The sequence below is a fragment of the Podarcis liolepis genome (assembly GCF_965112155.1).
Source record: "Podarcis liolepis genome assembly, chromosome: 3".
Taxonomy (NCBI): domain Eukaryota; kingdom Metazoa; phylum Chordata; class Lepidosauria; order Squamata; family Lacertidae; genus Podarcis; species Podarcis liolepis.
This window is the reverse complement of record NC_139557.1, coordinates 116,963,250-116,987,992: the sequence shown is the minus strand read 5'-3', so window position 1 is coordinate 116,987,992 and position 24,743 is coordinate 116,963,250. Positions and strand designations below refer to the sequence as shown.

Genomic DNA, 24,743 nt, shown 5'->3' with positions numbered 1-24,743 from the left:
ACTTAGGCAGGAAGAACCAGGTGCACAAATATACGATGGGGGACACCTGGCTTGCTAGCAGTAGATGTGAAAAGGATCTCGGGGTCTTGGTCGACCACAAGCTTAGCATGACTCAACAGCAGAAAAGGCCAATGCTATTCTAGGCTACATCAATACAATACAATTTGTTGTTGTTTAGTCCTTTAGTCGTGTCCGACCCTTTGTGACCCCATGGACCAGAGCACGCCCGGCACTCCTGTCTTCCACTGCCTCCCGCAGTTTGGTCAAACTCATGTTAGTGGCTTCGAGAATACTGTCCAACCATCTTGTCCTCTGTCACCCCCTTCTCCTTGTGCCCCCAATCTTTCCCAACATCAGAGCCTTTTCCAGGGAGTCTTCTCTTCTCATGAGGTGGCCAAAGTACTTCAGCCTCAGCTTCAGGATCTGTCCTTCCAGTGAGCACTCAGGACTGATTTCCTTAAGAATGGATAGGTTTGATCTTCTTGCAGTCCATGGGACTCTCAAGAGTCTCCTCCGGCACCATAATTCAAAAGCATCAATTCTTCGGCGATCAGCCTTCTTTATGGTCCAGCTCTCACTTCCATACATCACTCCTGAGAAGGATGTTGACAAGCTCGAACATGTTCAGAGTGGTCTACCAAGGGAGGGCAACCAAGATGATCAAGGGTATGGAAGGAGTTGGGTCTGTTTGAATGAGTTGGGTACGTTTAGCCTAGAAAAGAGGAGATTGAGAAGAGATATGATAGCCATCTTCAAAAATCTTAAGGGCTGTCACATGGAAGAGGGCACAAGCTTGTTTTCTCCTGCTCTAGAGGGTAGGACTCGAACCAATGGCTTCAAGTTACAAGAAAGGAGATTCCGACTAAAAATATGGAAAAACTTTCTGACAGTAAGAGCTGTTCAACAATGAAACAATCTCCCTCAGGAGGTTGTGGACTCTCCTTCCTTGGAATTTTTAAAGCAGTGGTTGGGTGCTTTAGTTGATATTCCTGAATTGCAGGGGTTGGACTAGATGACCCTCAGGGTTACCTTCCAACTCTGCAATTCTATGATTCTATGATCCTTCTTAAATTATGGTGCCCTGAACTGGACACAATGCGCCAAGTGTGGTCTCACTAAGGCATAATAGAGCAGTATTACTCCTTCCCTGTGATCTGGACACTATACTTCTGCAGGTACAGCCTAGAATAGCACTATCTTGGTTTTTTGCTGCTGCATCACACTTTTGACTCATGTTTAGCTTGTGGTCCACCAAGACCCCTAGATCCTTTTCACATGTGCTGCTAGTAAGCCAGGTGTCCCCCATTGTTAATAATAGGAATTAGAGAACTGCTTTTGGGTTATTTTGTGTGGAAAGGAAAAGAAGTGAACTTGAAACGTTTGGGTCTGAAATTGCTCGGTTGAAAATAGAACACTCAGATGTCCTATTAGAATGAATGTTTTGAATGATTTCTTTTATGTAAATGACAGGTGGAAAACCAGAAGTCCTGTTTATCTTCCTTCCTTCCTTCCTTCCTTCCTTCCTTCCTTTCTTTCTTTCTTTCTTTCTTTCTTTCTTTCTTTCTTTCTTTCCATTGCTGGCCTCTGTTTTGGATTAACATGAAGGTGGTAAAGGGATGGAAGGAAAGCACCTGGGTGCATTTTCTTTTTTTAAAAAAAAATATGATATTTATTAGAAGTTTAAAAATTGCAGAAAAAAGAAGAAAGGAAAACAACAAGAAATTTAACAAGACATATATTTCAATACATTAAAAAAACCATAAAAAACAATACAACAATACAGCAAAAAAAGAAAAGAAAACAATAACATTAAAACACACATCCAATATTCCATATCTTTATCTTCCATTTACTTGTTTCATCGACCTTCTCACACCTCCCTTTTTGTATTCTAGTTTAATTAATTGTTTCAGCAAATTCTTTCCATCTTTCTCAATTTTTGTTGAATAATTTATCTTAACGGTCTAACCTATTAATTAACTCAGCAAATCCTTTCCATCTTTCACTATAATCTGTCATTCAATTTACCTTAATTTATTTTAACCTTATCTTACCATAAAATACCTTAAAACTTAAAACTTAATACTTATTTATACATAACTCCTTATATCATTTCTACTAAAGCCAAATAGTTTCATTCCAACATTTTTCCTAATACTCATTAATTTTACACTAATTCTCAAAATAATTTTTTAAGAACTTTCTTCCAATCTTCATCCAACGTCTCTTCTTCCTGGTCTCGGGTTATGTCAGTCCTTACTGTCCATTACATCTAGTCCATCAACCTGGTGATCTTATGTCCGAGGCTCTTAAGTCTTTTCCATGTCCCTTCTTCAGATCTTCTTCTTGTTTATACCTGCACGTTACCTTGTCTTTTGTTGATCTTTTTCTTAATTTCTTTCCTTTCTCATTGAGGAGTAGGTCTCGGGGAGACTCCAACCCAAGAATATCTCCGTCTTCCCTCAACAGATCAGCCCATTCTCCACAGTCAGAACTGTAGTCCAGAAAGTATTTAAAAGCATGTTTCAAAGTCCCTCCAAAGTTAAGAGCCCCCACAACTCCAGGCCCCCCCCCCCCCCGGCCCAAAACCAAATCCCAAAAACCAAAACGTCCCTGCCTAGGGGGATCCATCCAACTTCCCATCTCCCAACCAAACGATGCTCCCTCTCTCCATATCTGACTTTCTCCAGATTCAGTCTTCAAAAACAGCAGCTTATGCTCCTGCAGGGCCTCGGGTCTCTCCATTTGTGTTACTTGAGGTTCTACAGCAACCTCCTCCATTATCTTCTGCACTTGCATTTGCCCTGTCAAAACAGATTCCTGGATTGGTTCCTGAATGGTTTCTATATGAGTATTCACTGTTTGTCCAAAGTTTTTGACTGCAACAGTCATCAAATCCATCTTCTCATGCAGCTGCTCCAACAAAGCACTTGTCTTGCAAAAAGCAAGCACCAAAACTTCTTCTAAACACATTTTTATCCAAGGTCAGAGTCTGGTCTCACGATCCTTAATCTCCACAGCTGTGAAATCCCCAGATCGACTCCAGCAACAGTTTAACAAGCTCCCTCTAGAGGAGACAATTTCTATTTGTATCCATCTTTTGAAAGCAGGTCCAACAAAAGAAAATTACTTTCATTTTTCAAATATTTTGTTTCTTTTGAATGCAAAAGGCAACATTGGAATCAATTTGTTTCTCTTTTTTAACTATCTATCAAAAGACGTTCCATTCACAGTCAATGAACTTCCCCAAAAGTTTCTGTCTCTGACACCCCATTCCCAGGTTTGAAACGGTGGAAATTTATCTTTCTTTACTCTCTCTCCTGCAGGCTTGAACAATCTAAAATCCCCCCCCCCTTCTCCTGCTTCCAAGAGGGGTTTTGGTGGTTATAACTGAAGGAAATTTAGTCCTTTATATACGACTTTCTGGACTTTAGCTTGCAAAATTTTTGCTTCAGTCTATTTACACTCCGTAAAAGTAGCAGTCGATTCAAAACACCGCGCTGCTCACCCCACGTTGCTTTGGATCCCCGAAAAAGGGTTTCCCTGCGAGTAGGGGAGGCGATTTTGGTGTCAGCCGAATCCCACATTCCCAGGCTTCCTCCGCCTGGGATTTTTAAAGGGTCCCCTGCCTTCGCCGTGGCGGCAAGACCCGATTTTCACAGAGCGGGTTCCTCTCGGTCAGAGGAACTCCGCCATTGCCGATGGCGCTAACCTGGAGGTCTCGCACCTGGGTGCATTTTCTTTTCTCTCTTTCTTCGTTTTGGTTTTTATCTAGATTAGTTCATTTTATTGTATTGTATTACAAAAAAGTTTTAATAAAAGCTTATTCAAATAAATAAATTAAGTAGTCCTGCCATTACAGTGTCCATTTTTTCGCTATTTCTGTTTTGTTTTTACAAATCAGAATAATGGACAAAAGGATCCATGTACCTTCTTGCGTTCCTTATGGACTACACTTTGGAGGCCCTTACAAAAACCTACATTTTATTCAGCGCTTTCCACTTTCCCTCCTCTGCTCTTTGTTTTTGGTCAGGCATAAAATTTTGTTTTTGAAAGCTGCACTTTTGGAAGGTGGGTTGGAGAAGACGTTTTTGAACTAACTACAGGTAAGAAGCTGGAATCTTGTAAATATACTTAGCTTTAACATTCATATCCCATACTTTCTCCCAGAAAGCACCTATTAATGCCAATTCATAGTCATTTTTGTTATGTGAGTACCATCTGCTTGTAACATTCTGCCCAATGACAAAACAGGCATTCTTTTGTCCTAGAAATTCTTACTGGTTCTAAATGTTAGAGGGAATTCTGCCATATGCAATCAGCAGACTTTCCACTTATTAATGCCTGCTCTTCCTTATGACACCAGTAGTTTCTTGTTTCTAACATCCTGCTTTTTCATCTTGCTTGTAAGTGATTAACATGATCCATGCATTTGGGTGATTAATTGTTTGAGAATATGTAAAGTTAAACCTTAAAGCAATTACGGACGGAAGGAAGGAAGGAAGGGAGAATTAGTAGAACAAGAAATCACATTGATTTTAAAGAAATTTATTTCAATGTTTGTTTTTATTATCAAAAACATTTCATTCCTGCCCTTCACAATAATATCCTAGGAGACATTATAACAATCTTATCATACAAGCCTATACCTGTGACACTCTTCATCCAAAATAACCTTATTTTTCTCTCCCTCTTATTCTTTTACCTACAAAAGTTATTCATAATCGTCATAAATCTTGAGACAAGGTTCTGTGGAGAAGCAATTGTATATAATCTTCATGTTGTGCATTGATAATTTCCTATTTTTTATAAGTTTTTCTCTGATTTTTGAAACTAGGCAGTATATATACCAGTTTTTCAAGAGTGATTTGAATCACAAAATGGATCAGTCCTGTCTCTTGAGACTGTAAAAAGGAAGGAAATAGTTATTTGTTGGTTGTTTCTCTGAATTTAGAAATCAGCATGGGCAGGCCATAGGACCTACCATAATAAATGAATGACTGCTGTTTCGTCTCTTAGCTAAATATCACCTGTTCCAGGTAGAACAATATGCTGTGCTTTCTTATTTTCAAAACTGCTGGTTTTAACATTTTGAAAACTTCTTTTTAATTTCTCTTTTTATTGGTACACAATGGATGTTTTATGTAACCTGCTTGGGGGTTCTGATAGCTTAATGGTACATAGAATAAATAAACATGGAGTTGCCATTTGTAGCTCAAGTATAACAATATTTCTATATTTTGTTTGGTTCTGAAGCTAACTTAAAGTTAGTCAAGTGCTTCCATTAGGAAAAGTGGTTTTGCCAGTTCTCTCTGCAAGCCTCTATTTTTCTTTCTTTCTTTAAAACACCTGCTGCTTTCTCTTCAGTTGAGCAAGTATTCTAGGCATCTTCAAGGTTTTCTCCAAAAATTATCCACTTTTAGGTGTGTTTCATGGCTGCAGAGACTTTAAATGGGTTCTAACTGATGATCTGATTGATTGTTATACCTGTACTCCTTTCCACCTCTCAATCTTGGCCCACTGGGTTTGGCGGGGAGATTAGGATGTGGTCAGCTGTGGGCTGCAGTGTGACTTCTCAAACATTTTTTTCCTGGTAAACTCGGGGTCATTTCTTTTGTCCAAATGGTTGTCCTCTTCTAAATGCCAGTTGATGCACATGATTTACTGTTATCTATGATGTTTTTATGGACTTAATTGCACTTGCAGCTGCATCCATAAACTTCAGGTACCTTCTAAGTATGATGTGCCTGAGAATTACAGGTGTCCAACCAGTACGCTTTGCTAGCTTATGAACAAGATCATCGTCAATGACGTCAGGTATAGGTTGCATGCAATCAGGATTCTTCAGCTGTGACTTCAATTTATTGGCCAGAAACTCTGTTGCTGGCCACAAGTATCGAGTTAGCTCCGGTTTCTTGGTAAATAAAGTGTCCTGCAGGTATTCCAAAAATATCCTAAATGAAAAAAGTCCCTCTGCAAGGAGTTCCAGGCATCCTTCCTTTTCAAATGTAGAGGGGTAGCATTTACTTTCGCTATGGATCTCTGGGATAAGCAAATGTTCCTGAGGCAGATGACTCCAATCTGTATCACATGTGCCTCGCCGATTACACAGCGTTTTATACAACTTGGTAGTCTTTTTTATTAGCCAGGCAGCCAAAGGCAAGGCTTCAGGAGTGGCACCTAATTCTTTCTCAAAAGGCATGCTAGCAGTCTGAGCCTCAGCCATGATGAAAAGCATGGCAGCAGTGGCAGTGCAAAGAAGAACATTCATCGTCTTCTCTTCTGGCTTTACTCTTTCCTTTATCTCTCGCTTGTAGCTTTGTGTCTTACGGCGCTGGCTGGCTGGATGTAGCAATTCCTTATGAGGCAAGGATTTCAGTATTCACCCTACGAGGGCACCTGACAAAAGTAGCATGGATAAAAATACAACAGTGAATATAGAGCAAAACAGAAATGACAACTAAAAGCAGGAGAATAAATAAGGTGTTTTTCTGTCACTGGAGGGCATATGCAGCCATCATGGCCATTGTTGGAGCTACTACAGTGGTACCTCGGGTTAAGAACTTAATTCATTCTGGAGGTCCGTTCTTAACCTGAAACTGTTCTTAACCTGAGTTACCACTTTAGCTAATGGGGCCTCCCGTTGCTGCTGCGCGATTTCTGTTCTCATCCTGAAGCAAAGTTCTTAACCCGAGGTACTATTTCTGGGTTAGCAGAGTCTGTAACCGGAAGCGTCTGTAACCTGAAGCATCTGTAACCCGAGGAACCACTGCATTAGATAAAATAAAGCAACTGCCTCAGGTAGCATATTTGAGAGGGGCACTGTTTTGCTTGTCTTGGTCAGTACGGTGCCTTGGGCCACCTCTAATCATTTATTGACTTATTCACCATGAGTAAGTCTAATCTTTTTCTAAATCCATCCCTGACCATTGCTGTCACTAAACCTTTTATGACAAATTCTCCTCTGCACCTGGGACTTGGGGCTTGTAGTGGCCTCAAAGCCACAGTTACGTCAAAAGAACCTACTGAGCCTAGTGAAATTGAACTCATATTGTTACACAGATATTAGCCTCCACAAACTTATGCAAGGTGATTAGACATAACTTTTGAAACAGCAAGTCTCCTTTTCCTGGAAACAGATTGCTAGCCAGTGAAGCTGTTCTAGCAATGAGGTGTCGTGCTACCCATAACCAGCCCCTGTCAACGGTCTGGCTGCAGGTCTTTGAACCAGTTAAAGTTTCTGAGCACCTTCCTAAGGCATTCCCACATACAGCACATTACAATAATCCAAACGGGAAGTAGGGAAGGCATGTGTCACTTTGCGCAACTCATTCACCTCAAGGAACAGGCGGAATTGGCGCACTAGCCTTAATTGCAAATCCACTCCTATCCACTGCAGAAACCTAGACAGCCATGTTCAGGGCTGCAGCCAGGAGCATGCCCAGACCGTGACCCTGTGTCTTCAGGAGAAGTATTATTCCCTCTAGCATAGGCTGAATCCCCTTTCCCTGTTCTGTGTCCTGACTGAACAAAAGCACTTCTGAAAGGAGCATTCTGCTGATTCTATTTCCCGCTTCAAGGGAAAGGATATTTGCTTCCAACCTGAGATAGCATACTCACAATCCCCAAAAGAAAGGAAAAGATGTCTCTGATGGTCACAAAAGGTGTTTTCAGCTTTATCAAATAAGATTCTGGAAGCTTTTGTTGGGTTTCCTTTTTATAGGCCACTTTGTGCATTTAATTGTAGTATTTCATCCTACACACACCCCTCCATTTTTCTTTTAACTGAATCCAACTTTAATAATTTCAGGAACATTCCACTCCTGTGGGTTGTTCCTTGCCTTGTTGTTCCTTGACACACCTCACTTCTTTGATAGCCTCTATCTTCCACCAATGTACCAGATCACAGAAACCATCCTCTTTCAACTTTATTTAAATTATCAGCTCTCATTGATTCGGTTCGGTTCAAATTCTACCCTCACACCCACAACCAGCTTTCTATCTATATTTGGAACAGACGGATGTTCCCCACCCACCCACCCAAGGTGTTGCAGCTTTCAAAAACAGAAGGCGCCTGCTGGTAGCAGGCAATCCCAGCCACAGAGGGCACTATGACTTCTAACGACAAAGACATATCCAAGAGTACCTGCAAGCTACACACTTCAGAAGGAGTGCAATCTTATCCCAAACAGAGAACTTGCCTATCTCCCGAATCAGGGAGTCATCCAAATAGCCTCCATCTTCCCATTATTCAAGTACAGTTTACTCACTCTCATGTAGTCCTCTGTTGCATTCAGACACAAATTCAGAGCCTTCACAGCTCCTCCTGGTTCAGGTGTTGTGGAGAATTAGGGTTGTGTGTCATCAGCTTCCTGGTTGTTGTTGTTTAGTCGTTTAGTCGTGTCCGACTCTTCGTGACCCCATGGACCAGAGCACGCCAGGCACTTCTGTCCTCCACTGCCTCCCGCAGTTTGATCAAGCTCATGCTAGTAGCTTCAAGAACACCATCCAACCATCTCATTCTCTGTCGTCCCCTTCTCCTTGTGCCCTCCATCTTTCCCAACATCAGGGTCTTTTCCAGGGAGTCTTCTCTTCTCATGAGGTGGCCAAAGTATTGGAGCCTCAGCTTCACGATCTGTCCTTCCAGTGAGCACTCAGGGCTGATTTCCTTCAGAATGGAGAGGTTTGATCTTCTTGCAGTCCATGGGACTCTCAAGAGTCTCCTCCAGCACCATAATTCAAAAGCATCAATTCTTCGGCGATCAGCCTTCTTTATGGTCCAGCTCTCACTTCCATACATCACTACTGGGAAAACCATGGCTTTTACTATACGGACCTTTGTTGGCAAGGTGATGTCTCTGCTTTTTAAGATGTTGTCTAGGTTTGCCATCGCCTTTCTCCCAAGGAGCAGGCGTCTTTTAATTTCGTGACTGCTGTCACCATCTGCACTGATCATGGAGCCCAAGAAAGTAAAATCTCTCACTGCCTCCATTTCTTCCCCATCTATTTGCCAGGAGGTGATGGGCCCAGTGGCCATGATCTTCGTTTTTTTGATGTTGAGCTTCAGACCATATTTTGCGCTCTCCTCTTTCACCCTCATTAAAAGGTTCTTTAATTCCTCTTCACTTTCTGCCATCAAGGTTGTGTCATCTGCATATCTGAGGTTGTTGATATTTCTTCCGGCAATCTTAATTCCGGCTTGGGATTCATCCAGCCCAGCCTTTCGCATGATGAATTCTGCATATAAGTTAAATAAGCAGGGAGACAATATACAGCCTTGCCGTACTCCTTTCCCAATTTGGAACCAATCAGTTGTTCCATATCCAGTTCTAACTGTAGCTTCTTGTCCCACATAGAGATTTCGCAGGAGACAGATGAGGTGATCAGGCACTCCCATTTCTTTAAGAACTTGCCATAGTTTGCTGTGGTCAACACAGTCAAAGGCTTTTGCATAGTCAATGAAGCAGAAGTAGATGTCTTTCTGGAACTCTCTAGCTTTCTCCATAATCCAGCGCATGTTTGCAATTTGGTCTCTGGTTCCTCTGCCTCTTCTAAATCCAGCTTGCACTTCTGGGAGTTCTCGGTCCACATACTGCTTGAGCCTTCCTTGTAGAATTTTAAGGATAACCTTGCTAGCATGTGAAATGAGTGAAATTGTGCGGTAGTTGGAGCATTCTTTGGCACTGCCTTTCTTTGGGATTGGAATGTAGACTGATCTTCTCCAATCCTCTGGCCACTGCTGAGTTTTCCAAACTTGCTGGCATATTGAGTGTAGCACCTTAACAGCATCATCTTTTAAAATTTTAAACAGTTCAGCTGGAATACCATCACTTCCACTGGCCTTGTTATTTGCAGTGCTTTCTAAGGCCCATTTGACTTCACTCTCCAGGATGTCTGGCTCAAGGTCAGCAACCACACTACCTGGGGTGTACGAGACATCCATATCTTTCTGGTATAATTCCTCTGTGTATTCTTGCCACCTCTTCTTGATGTCTTCTGCTTCAGTTAGATCTTTACCACTTTTGTCCTTTATTATGGTAATCTTTGTACGAAATGTTCCTTTCATATTTCCGATTTTCTTGAACAGATCTCTGGTTCTTCCCATTCTGTTGCTTTCCTCTATTTCTTTGCATTGCTCGTTTAAGAAGGCCTTCTTGTCTCTCCTTGCTGTTCTTTGGAAATCTGCATTCAATTTCCTGTGTCTTTCACTATCTCCCTCGCATTTTGCTTGCCTTCTCTCCCCCGCTATTTGTAAGGCCTCGTTGGACAGCCACTTTGCTTTCTTGCATTTCTTTTTCATTGGGATGGTTTTAGTTGCTGCCTCCTGTATAATGTTGCGAGCCTCCATCCATAGTTCTTCAGGCACTCTGTCCAGCAAATCTAAATCCTTAAACCTGTTCCTCACTTCCACTGTGTATTCATAAGGGATTTGGTTTAGATTGTATCTTACCTGTCCAGTGGTTTTTCCTACTTTCTTCAGTTTAAGCTTGAATTTTGCTATAAGAAGCTGATGATCTGAGCCACAGTCAGCTCCAGGTCTTGTTTTTGCTGACTGTATAGAGCTTCTCCATCTTTGGCTGCAGAGAATATAATCAATCTGATTTCGATGTTGCCCATCTGGGGATGTCCATGTGTAGAGTCGTCTCTTGTGTTGTTGGAAAAGCGTGTTTGTGATGACCAGCTTGTTCTCTTGACAGAACTCTATTAGCCTTTGCCCTGCTTCGTTTTGATCTCCAAGGCCAAACTTGCCAGTTGTTCCTTTTATCTCTTGATTCCCTACTTTAGCATTCCAATCCCCTATAATGAGCAGAACATCCTTCTTTGGTGTCACTTCGATAAGGTCTTGTAAGTCTTCATAGAACTGGTCAATTTCAGTTTCTTCAGCACTAGTAGTTGGTGCATAAACTTGGATTACTGTGATGTTAAAAGGTCTGCCTTGGATTCGTATCGAGATCATTCTATCATTTTTGAGACTGCATCCCAGTACAGCTTTCGCCACTCTTTTGTTGACTATGAGGGCCACTCCATTTCTCTTGCGGGTTTCTTGCCCACAGTAGTAGATATGATAGTCATCCGAACTGAATTCACCCATTCCCGTCCATTTTAGCTCACTGATGCCCAGGATGTCAATATTTATTCTTGCCATCTCATTTTTGACCACATCCAACTTACCCAGGTTCATGGTTCTTACATTCCAGGTTCCTATGCAATATTTTTCTTTACAGCATTGGACTTTCCTTTCGCTTCCATGCATATCCACAACTGAGCGTCCTTTCGGCTTTGGCCCAGCCGCTTCATCAGCTCTGGATCTACTTGTACTTGTCCTCCGCTCTTCCCCAGTAGCATGTTGGACACCTTCCGACCTGAGGGGCTCATCTTCCAGTGTCATAACTTTTATATGCCTGTTGTCTTTGTCCATGGAGTTTTCTTGGCAGGGATACTGGAGTGGCTTGCCGGTTCCTACTCCAGGTGGATCACGTTTGGTCAAAACTCTCCACTATGACCTGTTCATCTTGGGTGCCCTGCTCGGCGTAGTTCATAGCTTCTCTGAGTTCTTCAAGCCCCTTCGCCACGGCAAGGCAGTGATCCATGAAGGGGCAGCTTCCTGGTAAGGGCAGCTAATGCTGTGGGAGATGGAATCAGAATTCAAAACGACCGTTATCAGATTGGAGAAGTAAAAAATCCAATTTCACTAGGGACCAATGTAAGGTTCTGCACTTAGGCAGGAAGAACCAGGTGCACAAATATACGATGGGGGACACCTGGCTTGCTAGCAGTAGATGTGAAAAGGATCTCGGGGTCTTGGTCGACCACAAGCTTAGCATGACTCAACAGCAGAAAAGGCCAATGCTATTCTAGGCTACATCAATACAATACAATTTGTTGTTGTTTAGTCCTTTAGTCGTGTCCGACCCTTCGTGACCCCATGGACCAGAGCATGCCAGGCACTCCTGTCTTCCACTGCCACTCGCAGTTTGGTCAAACTCATGTTAGTGGCTTCGAGAATACTGTCCAACCATCTTGTCCTCTGTCACCCCCTTCTCCTTGTGCCCCCAATCTTTCCCAACATCAGAGTCTTTTCCAGGGAGTCTTCTCTTCTCATGAGGTGGCCAAAGTATTGGAGCCTCAGCTTCAGGATCTGTCCTTCCAGTGAGCATTCAGGACTGATTTCCTTAAGAATGGATAGGTTTGATCTTCTTGCAGTCCATGGGACTCTCAAGAGTCTCCTCCAGCACCATAATTCAAAAGCATCAATTCTTCGGCGATCAGCCTTCTTTATGCTCCAGCTCTCACTTCCATACATCACTCCTGAGAAGGATGTTGACAAGCTCGAACATGTTCAGAGTGGTCTACCAAGGGAGGGCAACCAAGATGATCAAGGGTATGGAAGGAGTTGGGTGTGTTTGAATGAGTTAGGTACGTTTAGCCTAGAAAAGAGGAGATTGAGAAGAGATATGATAGCCATCTTCAAAAATCTTAAGGGCTGTCACATGGAAGAGGGAGCATGCTTGTTTTCCCTCTGCTCTAGAGGGTAGGACTCGAACCAATGGCTTCAAGTTACAAGAAAGGAGATTCTGACTAAAAATATGGAAAAACTTTCTGACAGTAAGAGCTGTTCAACAGTGAAACAATCTCCCTCAGGAGGTTGTGGACTCTCCTTCCTTGGAATTTTTAAAGCAGTAATTCTGTGATTCTATGATCCTTCTTAAATTGTGGTGCCCCGAACTGGACACAATACTCCAAATGTGGTCTCACTAAGGCATAACAGAGCAGTATTACTCCTTCCCTGTGATCTGGACACTATACTTCTGCAGGTACAGCCTAGAATAGCATTATCTTGGTTTTTTGCTGCTGCATCACACTTTTGACTCATGTTAAGCTTGTGGTCCACCAAGACCCCTAGATCCTTTTCACATGTACTGCTGGTGTCCCCATTGTTAATAATAGTAATTAGAGAACTGCTTTTGGGGTTTTTTGTGTGGAAAGGAAAAGAAGTGAACTTGAAACGTATGGGTGTAAAATTGCTCAGTTGAAAATAGAACACTCAGATGTCCTATTAGAATGAATGTTTTGACTGATTTCTTTTATGTAAATGACAGGTGGAAAACCAGAAGTCCTGTTTTCCTTCCTTCCTTCCTTCCTTTCTTTCTTTCTTTCTTTCTTTCTTTCTTTCTTTCTTTCTTCCCCCATGTTACTTACATTCCTTCTTTTTATCTTGTTCCTTATTTCTATTTTCTTTTCTCTTCCATTGCTGGCCTCTGTTTTGGGTTAACATGAAGGTGGTAAAGGGATGGAAGGAAAGCACCTGGGTGCATTTTCTTTTCTCTCTTTCTTCGTTTTGGTTTTTATCTAGATTAGTTCATTTTATTGTATTGTATTACAAAAAAGTTTTAATAAAAGCTTATTCAAGTAAATAAATTAAGTAGTCTTGCCCTTACAGTGTACATTTTATTGCTATTTCTGTTTTGTTTTTTGTTTTTTTACAAATCAGAATAATGGACAAAAGGATCCATGTACCTTCTTCCGTTCCTTATGGACTACACTTTGGAGGCCCTTACAAAAACCTACATTTTATTCAGCGCTTTCCACTTTCCCTCCCCTGCCCTTTGTTTTTGGTCAGGCATAAAATTTCGTTTTTGAAAGCTGCACTTTTGGAAGGTGGGTTGGAGAAGACGTTTTTGAACTAACTACAGGCAAGAAGCTGGAATCTTGTAAATATACTTAGCTTTAACATTCATATCCCATACTTTCTCCCAGAAAGCACCTATTAATGCCAATTCATAGTCATCTTTGTTATGTGAGTACCATCTGCTTGTAACATTCTGCCCAATGACAAAACAGGCATTCTTTTGTCCTAGAAATTCTTGCTGGTTCTAAATGTTAGAGGGAATTCTGCCATATGCAATCAGCAGACATTCCACTTATTAATGCCTGCTCTTCCTTATGACACCGGTAGTTTCTTGTTTCTAGCATCCTGATTTTTCATCTTGCTTGTAAGTGATTAACATGATCCATGCATTTGGGTGATTAATTGTTTGAGAATGTGTACAGTTAAACCTTAAAGCAATTAAGCTCTGATGGTGTTTCCTGCTTGGCAGGGGGTTGGACTCGATGGCCCTTGTGGTCTCTTCCAACTCTATGATTCTATGATTCTATGATTCTATGATTCTATGATTCTATGATTCTATGATTACGGACGGAAGGAAGGAAGGAAGGAAGGAAGGGAGGGAGAATTAGTAGAACAAGAAATCACATTGATTTTAAAGAAGTTTATTTCAATGTTTGTTTTTATTATCAAAAACATTTCATTCCTGCCCTTCACAATAATATCCTAGGAGACATTATAACAATCTTATCATACAAGTCTATACCTGTGACACTCTTCATCCAAAATAACCTTATTTTTCTCTCCCTCTTATTCTTTTACCTACAAAAGTTATTCATAATCGTCATAAATCTTGAGACATGGTTCTGTGGAGAAGCAATTGTTTATAATCTTCGAAGACTGGAAGAAATTTAAAGACTATTTAAAGAGATATTTAAAAATGAATGAATGTTAGAAAGATGTTGGATAGAAACTAAGTGGTTTCCAGCTGTAATGCTTTAGGAGACATGAAAAAAGTATTATAAATGGGTAAAAGTTTAATGGTAAGGATTTGCTGAACTAACAAACTGAACTGGAATACAAAGAAGGGAAGTATGAGGAGGTCGGAGGAAATAAGGGTATGGAAGTTATGTCATTGAAAATTAATGTGTGTTTTTAATTGTTTATTATTTTGTATGTTTTTTTTTTGTTTTTTTCTTATATCCAAAAAATTTTCAATAAATATCTTATAATATATATATATATAATCTTCATGTTGTGCATTGAAAATTTCCTATTTTTTATAAGTTTTTCTCTGATTTCTGAAACTAGGCAGTATATATACCAGTTTTTCAAGAGTGATTTGAATCACAAAATGGATCAGTCCTGTCTCTTGAGACTGTAAAAAGGAAGGAAATCGTTATTTGTTGGTTGTTTCTCTGAATTTAGAAATCAGCATGGGCAGGCCATAGGACATACCATAATAAATGAATGACTGCTGTTTCGTCTCTTGGCTAAATATCACTTGTTCCAGGTAGAACAATATGCTGTACTTTCTTGTTTTCGAAACTGCTGGTTTTAACATTTTGAAAACTTCTTTTTAATTTCTCTTTTTATTGGTACACAATGGATGTTTTATGTAACCTGCTTGGGGGTTCTGATGACTTAATGGGACATAGAATAAATAAGCATGCAGTTGCCATTTGTAGCTCAAGTATAACAATATTTCAATACACTTTCAACACCTGCTTCAGTCGAGCAAGTATTCGAGGCATCTTCAAGGTTTTCTCCAAAAATTATCCACTTTTAGGTGTGTTTCATGGCTGCAGAGACTTTAAATGGGTTCTAACTGATGATCTGATTGATTGTTATACCTGTACTCCTTTCCACCTCTCAATCTTGGCCCACTGGGGAGATTGGGATGTGGTCAGCTGTGGGCTGCAGTGTGACTTCTCAAACATTTTTTTCCTGGTAAACTCGGGGTCATTTTTTTTTGTCCAAATGGTTGTCCTCTTCTAAATGCCAGTTGATGCACATGATTTACTGTTATCTATGATGTGTTTATGGACTGAATTGCACTTGCAGCTGCATCCATAAACTTCAGGTACCTTCTAAGTATGATGTGCCTGAGAATTGCAGGTGTCCAACCAGTAAGCTTTGCTAGCTTATGAGCAAGATCATCGTCAATGGTGTCAGGTATAGGTTTCATGCCGTCAGGATTCTTCAGCTGTGACTTCAAGTTATTGGCCAGAAACTTTGTTGCTGGCCACAAGTACCGAGTTAGCTCCGGTTTCTTGGGAAATAAAGTTTCATGCAGGTATTCCAGAAATATCCTAAATGAAAAAAGTCCCTCTGCAAGGAGTTCCAGGCATCCTTCCTTTTCAAATGTAGAGGGGGAGCATTTACTTTCGCTAGGGATCTCTGGGATAAGCAAATGTTCATGAGGCAGATGACTCCAATCTGTATCACATGTGCCTCGCAGATTACACAGCGTTTTATACAACTTGGTAGTCTTTTTTATTAGCCAGGCAGCCAAAGGCAAGGCTTCAGGAGTGGCACCTAATTCTTTCTCAAAAGGCATGCTAGCAGTCTGAGCCTCAGCCATGATGAAAAGCATGGCAGCAGTGGCAGTGCAAAGAAGAACATTCATCGTCTTCTCTTCTGGCTTTACTCTTCCCTTTATCTCTCGCTTGTAGCTTTGTGTCTAATGGTGCTGGCTGGCTGGATGTAGCAATTCCTTATGAGGCAAGGATTTCAGTATTCACCCTACGAGGGCACCTGACAAAAATAGCATGGATAAAAATACAACAGTGAATGTAGAGCAAAACAGAAATGACAACTAAAAGCAGGAGAATAAATAAGGTGTTTTTCTGTCACTGGAGGGCATATGCAGCCATCATGGCCATTGTTGGAGCTACTACAGTGGTACCTCGGGTTAAGAACTTAATTCATTCTGGAGGTCCGTTCTTAACCTGAAACTGTTCTTAACCTGAGTTACCACTTTAGCTAATGGGGCCTCCCGTTGCTGCTGCGCGATTTCAGTTCTCATCCTGAAGCAAAGTTCTTAACCCCAGGTACTATTTCTGGGTTAACAGAGTCTGTAACCGGAAGTGTCTGTAACCTGAAGCATCTGTAACCCGAGGAACCACTTCATTAGATAAAATAAAGCAACTGCCTCAGGTAGCATATTTGAGAGGGGCACTGTTTTGCTTCTCTCGGTCAGTACGATGCCTTGGGCCACCTCTAATCATTTATTGACTTATTCACCATGAGTAAGTCTAATCTTTTTCTAAATCCATCCCTGACCATTGCTGTCACTAAAACTTTTATGACTAATTCTCCTGCGCACCTGGGACTTGGGACTAGTAGTTGCCTCAAAGCCAAAGTTACATCAAAAGAATCTACCAAGCCTAGTGAAATCGAACTCACATTGTAACTCAGATAATAGCCTCCACAAACTTATACAAGGTGCTAAGACATAACTTTTGAAACAGCAAGTCTCCTTTTGCCTGGAAACTGATTGCTAGCCGGTGAAGCTGTTCTAGCAATGAAGTGTCATGCTCCCCATAACCAGCCCCTGTCAACGGTCTGGCTGCAGGTCTTTGAACCAGTTGAAGTTTCTGAGCACCTTCCTAAGGCATTCTCACATACAGCACATTACAATAATCCAAACGGGATGTAGGGAAGACATGTGTCACTTTGCGCAACTCAGTCATCTCAAGGAACAGGCAGAATTGGCGCACTAGCCTTAACTGCAAATCCACTCCTATCCACTGCAGAAACCTAGACAGCCATGTTCAGGGCTGCAGCCAGGAGCATGCCCAGACCGTGACCCTGTGTCTTCAGGAGAAGTATTATTCCCTCTAGCATAGGCTGAATCCCCTTTCCCTGTTCTGTGTCCTGACTGAACAAAAGCACTTCTGAAAGGAGCATTCTGCTGATTCTATTTCCCGCTTCAAGGGAAAGGATATTTGCTTCCAACCTGAGATAGCATACTCACAATCCCAAAAAGAAAGGAAAAGATTTCTCTGATGGTCACAAAAGGTGTTTTCAGCTTTATCAAATAAGATTCTGGAAGCTTTTGTTGGGTTTCCTTTTTATAGGCTACTTTGTGCATTTAATTGTACTATTTCGTCCTACACACACCCCTCCATTTTTCTTTTAACTGAATCCAACTTTAATAATTTCAGGAACATTCCACTCCTGTGGGTTGTTCCTTGCCTTGTTGTTCCTTGACACACCTCACTTCTTTGATAGCCTCTATCTCCCACCAATGTACCAGATCACAGAAACCATCCTCTTTCAACTTTATTTAAATTATCAGCTCTCATTGATTCGGTTCGGTTCAAATTCTCCCCTCACACCCACAACCAGCTTTCTATCTATATTTGGAACAGACGGATGTTCCCCACCCACCCACCCAAGATGGTGCAGCTTTCAAAAACAGAAGGCACCTGCTTTTAGCAGCCCATCCCAGCCACAGAGGGCACTATGACTTCTAATGACAAAGACATATCCAAGAGTACCTGCAAGCTACACACTTCAGAAGGAGTGCAACCTTATCCCAAACAGAGAACTTGCCTATCTCCCGAATAAGGGAGTCATCCAAATAGCCTCCATCTTCCCATTATTCAAGTACAGTTTACTCACTCTCATGTAGTCCTCTGTTGCATTCAGACACAAATTCAGAGCCTTCACAGCTCCTCCTGGTTCAGGTGTTGTGGAGAATTAGGGTTGTGTGTCATCAGCTTACTGGTAAGGGCAGCTAATGCTGTGGGAGATGGAATCAGAATTCAAAACGACCGTTATCAGATTGGAGAAGTAAAAAATCCAATTTCACTAGGGACCAATGTAAGGTTCTGCACTTAGGCAGGAAGAACCAGGTGCACAAATATACGATGGGGGACACCTGGCTTGCTAGCAGAAGATGTGAAAAGGATCTCGGGGTCTCGGTCGACCACAAGCTTAGCATGACTCAACAGCAGAAAAGGCCAATGCTATTCTAGGCTACATCAATACAATACAATTTGTTGTTGTTTAGTCCTTTAGTCGTGTCCAACCCTTCGTGACCCCATGGACCAGAGCACGCCAGGCACTCCTGTCTTCCACTGCCACCCGCAGTTTGGTCAAACTCATGTTAGTGGCTTCGAGAATACTGTCCAACCATCTTGTCCTCTGTCACCCCCTTCTCCTTGTGCCCCCAATCTTTCCCAGCATCAGAGTCTTTTCCAGGGAGTCTTCTCTTCTCATGATGTAGCCAAAGTATTGGAACCTCAGCTTCAGGATCTGTCCTTCCAGTGAGCACTCAGGGCTGATTTCCTTAAGAATAGACAGCTTTGATCTTCTTGCAGTCCATGGGACTCTCCAGCACCATAATTCAAAAGCATCAATTCTTTGGCAATCAGCCTTCTTTATGGTCCAGCTCTCACTTCCATACATCACTCCTGAGAAGGATGTTGACAAGCTCGAACATGTTCAGAGTGGTCTACCAAGGGAGGGCAACCAAGATGATCAAGGGTATGGAAGGAGTTGGGTGTGTTTGAATGAGTTGGGTATGTTTAGCCTAGAAAAGAGGAGATTGAGAAGAGATATGATAGCCATCTTCAAAAATCTTAAGGGCTGTCACATGGAAGAGGGAACAAGCTTGTTTTCTCCTGCTCTAGAGGGTAGGACTCGAACCAATGGCTTCAAGTTACAAGAAAGGAGATTCTGACTAAAAATATGGAAAAACTTTCTGACAGTAAGAGCTGTTCAACAGTGAAACAATCTCCCTCAGGAGGTTGTGGACTCTCCTTCCTTGGAATTTTTAAAGCAGTAATTCTGTGATTCTATGATCCTTCTTAAATTGTGGTGCCCCGAACTGGACACAATACTCCAAATGTGGTCTCACTAAGGCATAACAGAGCAGGATTACTCCTTCCCTGTGATCTGGACACTATACTTCTGCAGGTACAGCCTAGAATAGCACTATCTTGGTTTTTTGCTGCTGCATCACACTTTTGACTCATGTTTAGCTTGTGGTCCACCAAGACCCCTAGATCCTTTTCACATGTGCTGCTAGTAAGCCAGGTGTCCCCCTTTGTTGATAATAGTAATTAGAGAACTGCTTTTGGGTTTTTTTGTGTGGAAAGGAAAAGAAGTGAACTTGAAACGTTTGGGTCTGAAATTGCTCGGTTGAAAATAGAACACTCAGATGTCCCATTAGAATGAATGTTTTGACTGATTTCTTTTATGTAAATGACAGGTGGAAAACCAGAAGTCCTGTTTACCTTCCTTCCTTCCTTCCTTCCTTCCTTCCTTCCTTTCTTTCTTTCTTTCTTTCTTTCTTTCTTTCTTTCTTCCACCATGTTACTTACATTCCTTCTTTTTATCTTGTTCCTTATTTCTATTTTCTTTTCTCTTCCATTGCTGGCCTCTGTTTTGGGTTAACATGAAGGTGGTAAAGGGATGGAAGGAAAGCACCTGGGTGCATTTTCTTTTCTCTCTTTCTTCGTTTTGGTTTTTATCTAGATTAGTTCATTTTATTGTATTGTATTACAAAAAAGTTTTAATAAAAGCTTATTCAAGTAAATAAATTAAGTAGTCTTGCCCTTACAGTGTCCATTTTATTGCTATTTCTGTTTTGTTTTTTGTTTTTTTACAAATCAGAATAATGGACAAAAGGATCCATGTACCTTCTTCCGTTCCTTATGGACTACACTTTGGAGGCCCTTACAAAAACCTACATTTTATTCAGCGCTTTCCACTTTCCCTCCTCTGCCCTTTGTTTTTGGTCAGGCATAAAATTTCGTTTTTGAAAGCTGCACTTTTGGAAGGTGGGTTGGAGAAGACATTTTTGTACTAACTACAGGCAAGAAGCTGGAATCTTGTAGATATACTTAGCTTTAACATTCATATCCCATACTTTCTCCCAGAAAGCACCTATTAATGCCAATTCATAGTCATCTTTGTTATGTGAGTACCATCTGCTTGTAACATTCTGCCCAATGACAAAACAGGCATTCTTTTGTCCTAGAAATTCTTGCTGGTTCTAAATGTTAGAGGGAATTCTGCCATATGCAATCAGCAGACATTCCACTTATTAATGCCTGCTCTTCCTTATGACACCGGTAGTTTCTTGTTTCTAACATCCTGATTTTTCATCTTGCTTGTAAGTGATTAACATGATCCATGCATTTGGGTGATTAATTGTTTGAGAATGTGTACAGTTAAACCTTAAAGCAATTACGGAAGCAATTACGGACGGAAGGAAGGAAGGAAGGAAGGAAGGAAGGAAGGAAGGAAGGGAGAATTAGTAGAACAAGAAATCACATTGATTTTAAAGAAATTTATTTCAATGTTTGTTTTTATTATCAATAACATTTCATTCCTGCCCTTCACAATAATATCCTAGGAGACATTATAACAATCTTATCATACAAGCCTATACCTGTGACACTCTTCATCCAAAATAACCTTATTTTTCTCTCCCTCTTATTTTTTTACCTACAAAAGTTATTCATAATCGTCATAAATCTTGAGACATGGTTCTGTGGAGAAGCAATTGTTTATAATCTTCGAAGACTGGAAGAAATTTAAAGACTATTTAAAGAAATATTGTAAAATGAATGAATGTTAGAAAGTTGTTGGATAGAAACTAAGTGGTTTCCAGCTGTAATGCTTTAGGAGACATGAAAAAAGGATTATAAATGGGTAAAAGTTTAATGGTAAGGATTTGCTGAACTAACAAACTGAACTGGAATACAAAGAAGGGAAGTATGAGGAGGTCGGAGGAAATAAGGGTATGGAAGTTATGTCATTGAAAATTAATGTGTGTTTTTAATTGTTTATTATTTTGTATGTTTATTTTTTATTTTTTTCTTATATCCAAATTTTTTTCAATAAATATCTTATAAAAAATATATAATCTTCATGTTGTGCATTGATAATTTCTATTTTTTTATAAGTTTTTCTCTGATTTTTGAAACTAGGCAGTATATATACCAGTTTTTCAAGAGTGATTTGAATCACAAAATGGACCAGTCCTGTCTCTTGAGACTGTAAAAAGGAAGGAAATAGTTATTTGTTGGTTGTTTCTCTGAATTTAGAAATCAGCATGGGCAGGCCATAGGACATACCATAATAAATGAATGACTGCTGTTTCGTCTCTTGGCTAAATATCACTTGTTCCAGGTAGAACAATATGCTGTGCTTTCTTGTTTTCGAAACTGCTGGTTTTAACATTTTGAAAACTTCTTTTTAATTTCTCTTTTTATTGGTACACAATGGATGTTTTATGTAACCTGCTTGGGGGTTCTGATGACTTAATGGGACATAGAATAAGTAAACATGCAGTTGCCATTTGTAGCTCAAGTATAACAATATTTCTATATTTTGTTTGGTTCTGAAACTAACTTAAAGTTAGTCAAGTGCTTCCATTAGGAAGCACTGGAAAAGTGGTTTTGCCAGTTTTCTCTGCGAGCCTTTATTTTTCTTTCTTTCGAATGACTGAAGTTTGCATTCAAAGCACTTTCAACACCTGCTGCTTTCTCTTCAGTTGAGCAAGTATTCTAGGCATCTTCAAGGTTTTCTCCAAAAATTATCCACTTTTAGCTGTGTTTCATGGCTGCAGAGACTTTAGGTGGGTTCTAACTGATGATCTGACTGATTGTTATACCTGTACTCCTTTCCACCTCTCAATCTTGGCCCACTGGGGAGATTAGGATGTGGTCAGCTGTGGGCTGCAGTGCGGCTTCTCAAACATTTTTTTCCTGGTAAACTCGGGGTCATTTTTTTTGTCCAAATGGTTGTCCTCTTCTAAATGCCAGTTGATGCACATGATTTACTGTTATCTATGATGTGTTTATGGACCGAATTGCACTTGCAGCTGTATCCATAAACTTCAGGTACCTTCTAAGTATGGTGTGCCTGAAAATTGCAAGTGTCCAACCATTATGCATTGCTAGCTTATGAGCAAGTTTATCGTCAATGGTGTCAGGTATAGGTTTCATGCCGTCAGGATTCTGCAGCTGAGACTTCAAGTTATTGGCCAGAAACTTTGTTGCTGGCCACAAGTACCGAGTTAGCTCCGGTTTCTTGGTAAATACAGTTTCCTGCAGGTATTCCAGAAATATCCTAAATGAAAAAAGTCCCTCTGCAAGGAGTTCCAGGCATCCTTCCTTTTCAAATGTAGAGGGGGAGCATTTACTTTCGCTAGGGATCTCTGGGATAAGCAAATGTTCCTGAGGCAGATGACTCCACTCGGTATCACATGTGCCTCGCAGATTACACAGCGTTTTATACAACTTGGTAGTCTTTTTTATTAGCCAGGTAGCCAAAGGCAAGGCTTCAGGAGTGGCACCTAATTCTTCCTCAAAAGGCATGCTAGCAGTCTGAGCCTCAGCCATGATGAAAAGCATGGCAGCAGTGGCAGTGCAAAGAAGAACATTCATCGTCTTCTCTTCCGGCTTTACTCTTCCCTTTATCTGTCGCTTGTAGCTTTGTGTCTTACGGCGCTGGCTGGCTGGATGTAGCAATTCCTTATGAGGTAAGGATTTCAGTATTCACCCTACGAGGGCACCTGACAAAAGTAGCATGGATAAAAATACAACAGTGAATGTAGAGCAAAACAGAAATGACAACTAAAAGCAGCAGAATAAATAAGGTGTTTTTCTGTCTCTGGAGGGCGTATGCAGCCATCACGGCCATTGTTGGAGCTACTACAGTGGTACCTCGGGTTAAGAACTTAATTCGTTCTGGAGGTCCGTTCTTAACCTGAAACTGTTCTTAACCTGAGGTACCACTTCAGCTAATGGGGCCTCCCGTTGCTGCTGCGCGATTTCTGTTCTCATCCTGAAGCAAAGTTCTTAACCCGAGGTACTATTTCTGGGTAAGCAGAGTCTGTAACCGGAAGCGTCTGAAACCTGAAGCATCTGTAACACGAGGAACCACTTCATTAGATAAAATAAAGCAACTGCCTCAGGTAGCATATTTGAGAGGGGCACTGTTTTGCTTGTCTCAGGCAGTACGATGCCTTGGGCCACCTCTAATCATTTATTGACTTATTCACCATGAGTAAGTCTAATCTTTTTCTAAATCCATCCCTGACCATTGCTGTCACTAAACCTTTTATGACTAATTCTCCTGTGCACCTGGGACTTGGGACTAGTAGTTGCCTCAAAGCCAAAGTTACATCAAAAGAATCTACCAAGCCTAGTGAAATCGAACTCACATTGTTACACAGATATTAGCCTCCACAAACTTATGCAAGGTGCTTAGACATAACTTTTGAAACAGCAAGTCTCCTTTTGCCTGGAAACAGATTGCTAGCCGGTGAAGCTGTTCTAGCAATGAGGTGTCGTGCTACCCATAACCAGCCCCTGTCAACGGTCTGGCTGCAGGTCTTTGAACCAGTTGAAGTTTCTGAGCACCTTCCTAAGGCATTCTCACATACAGCACATTACAATAATCCAAACGGGATGTAGGGAAGACATGTGTCACTTTGCGCAACTCAGTCATCTCAAGGAACAGGCAGAATTGGCGCACTAGCCTTAACTGCAAATCCACTCCTATCCACTGCAGAAACCTAGACAGCCATGTTCAGGGCTGCAGCCAGGAGCATGCCCAGACCGTGAACCTGTGTCTTCAGGAGAAGTATTATTCCCTCTAGCATAGGCTGAATCCCCTTTCCCTGTTCTGTGTCCTGACTGAACAAAAGCACTTCTTCCAGTAGCACCTTAAAGACCAACTAAGTTAGTTCTTGGTATGAGCTTTCGTGTGTATGCACATGAAAGCTCATACCAAGAACTAACTTAGTTGGTCTTTAAGGTGCTACTGGAAGGAATTTTTTTATTTTGACTATGGCAGACCAACATGGCTACCTATCTGTAAAAAGCACTTCTGAAAGGATCATTCTGCTGATTCTATTTCCCGCTTCAAGGGAAAGGATATTTGCTTCCAACCTGAGATAGCATACTCACAATCCCAAAAAGAAAGGAAAAGATGTCTCTGATGGTCACAAAAGGTGTTTTCAGCTTTATTAAATAAGATTCTGGGAGCTTTTGTTGGGTTTCCTTTTAATATGCTACTTCGTGCATTAATTGTAGTATTTCATCGTACACACACCTGAATCCAACTTTAATAATTTCAGGAACATTCCACTCCTGTGGGTTGTTCCTTG

The 24,743-nt window shown here is 41.1% G+C and overlaps 2 long non-coding RNA genes across 3 annotated transcripts in view; one reads left to right on the top strand and one right to left on the bottom strand.

The window, feature by feature from the left end:
• LOC310702856 overlaps nt 1-24,743 on the top strand; it is a 960,387-nt gene that overhangs the window by 745,897 nt on the left and 189,747 nt on the right. The window lies entirely within an intron of this gene.
• LOC310702897 lies at nt 4,533-24,603 on the bottom strand. 2 transcript variants are annotated; one of them, XR_014523763.1, is made up of 3 exons: nt 24,544-24,603; nt 22,242-23,144; nt 4,533-5,470 (listed from the first exon to the last, which is right to left on the bottom strand). It is a non-coding gene; the product is annotated as an uncharacterized lncRNA (long non-coding RNA). The 2 variants fall into 2 exon arrangements; XR_014523764.1 differs by lacking the exons at nt 22,242-23,144; nt 24,544-24,603 and adding exons at nt 15,460-16,363; nt 17,586-17,646.